Source organism: Lynx canadensis, chromosome C1 (genome assembly GCF_007474595.2).
Source record: "Lynx canadensis isolate LIC74 chromosome C1, mLynCan4.pri.v2, whole genome shotgun sequence".
NCBI classification, from domain to species: Eukaryota; Metazoa; Chordata; class Mammalia; order Carnivora; family Felidae; genus Lynx; species Lynx canadensis.
The window spans coordinates 86345312-86347170 of NC_044310.1; the positions used below are offsets into that span (position 1 = coordinate 86345312).

General features: G+C 40.2%; 1 non-coding gene across 1 annotated transcript; it reads right to left on the minus strand.

Annotated features, from left to right (window-relative positions):
* Positions 1–349: 349 nt before the first annotated feature.
* On the minus strand, positions 350–473 carry LOC115522644. The gene has a single exon (XR_003971530.1). It is a non-coding gene; the product is annotated as a small nucleolar RNA SNORA31 (small nucleolar RNA).
* Positions 474–1859: the final 1386 nt, after the last annotated feature.

Sequence of the window (1859 nt, forward strand, 5' to 3'; positions counted from 1 at the left end):
TTGGTATTCCAGACAAGCTCACCAAGCTGTCTCAGAGGACCTGCAGGAGGAGGCTCCAAGGTTGGTGATGACGTAGAAGGAAATGGCTGCAGGCTACTTGGAGTGCGATTTGGGATACTCTGTGGGAAATCCAGCAGCAAGCTGGCCAGAAAAACAAGAATCCAGGGGCAGTTGAGTGTGATGGAGGTGGGAAATGACAAACTTTTAGTCGCGAATTTACAGAACATATTTCTAATCCTCTATAATCTAGTTAAGGCATGAGAGGGCCTGCACAAGATTTGATGAGTGTCTGACCCTAGGCAAAGAGTACTCTGCGATAAAGTATGTACTCCTTTTTTTTTTTTTTTGGCAATATATTCCCTTATTCAATCTGGGCCACACAGACAGAAGGTACACAGAGTTTGTTTCTTTTGTATCCTAATGCAAACCAAAAGAACAACAGCAAATTATTTAAGGTCTATCAGTAAATGCAGTAAAGGGTATACTCTTGAGTCTTAAGACACACACATATCTCTCTCCTCTCAAAAAAAAAAAAAAAAGGAAGAATAGCAACCCAAACCCCAAACTTCCTTTATAGAGTAGAAGTATTTCTATTCTTTGTGTATGTTCAAAGTTGGGACTGCTTCCCCACCCCCCCCCCCCCCCCCCCCCCCCCCCCCCCCCCCCCCCCCCCCCCCCCCCCCCCCCCCCCCCCCCCCCCTCAGTGAGTCTGTGAGAACCCTGCTGGGCTTTTTTTTAACAGAAACATGACATACCTTTTAAGGAATACTGTCATCTGGAAAACAACCCACCCTTTGCATTTTAACATTGTTAAATTGTATCCAGATTCTCTTTAGTGCTGCTTCTCTCACAGGACATAAAACATTTTGGTTCTTAAACACTTATGAGAGGTACACTGCTTGAGATGTACAGATAGCTTTCATTAGCACTAATGGGAGCTATGCTTCTGCAGGAGAGAATAGAGCCCGAAGATTTTAAATTATGCTTGATGCAGATCTTCCAAATGGAATAAATTACGAGGGATGCTTAGGGGGAAAAGGTCTAAATATCCCCTAAAGCCATAGTTTAATAGCAAAGCAATACTTCTGAGTAACGGAAGTGAAGTCAACAGTAATGGCTTTGCGCCTATCACCATGCTAAGTAGCTGATATTGACTCTTGAAAATTCTTTATTGGATTAGTACTGCACTTGAATTCCATTATTTTCCAAAGGACCTGAGAGATAGTTGTCTGTCTTGAATAGTCCACTAAAATGGATTCAGTTCAGTGCAGTTTTCAAGGCCATTTATCTTAAAATCAGTAAGTTTCCAATTGGCGAGCATAATACCAAGATCTTTATTTTTGTTTCTTAATGACCCATTCTGAAAATAGTGCTCCCTGAATCTTTCTTTTTGGGGCATATCTTTTATTTTGTTTTTTAAAAAATGTCTACATTTCATTTTTCTTTGAGAACTATTGCCCACATCTCTGAGATCACTGGAATTGTTTCCTATATTGTTCATTTTGTGACATATCTCCTGTCTTCTTATTTTAAAATTTGTCACATTTTCTTTTATTTGAGACTTTTTGTGTTGTGAATTATTACCTCCCTCCCACCCCCAAAATAACTGAAAAACTGGAGGAGTTTTTTCGGGTTTTTTTTGTTTTTCTTAATTTTATTTTTATTTACTTTTTTTCAATATATGAAGTTTATTGTCAAATTGGTTTCCATACAACACCCAGTGCTCATCCCAAAAGGTGCCCTCGTCAATACCCATCACCCACCCTCCCCTTCCTCCCACACCCCATCAACCCTCAGTTTGTTCTCAGTTTTTAAGAGTCTCTTATGCTTTGGCTGTCTCCCACTCTAACCTCTTTTTT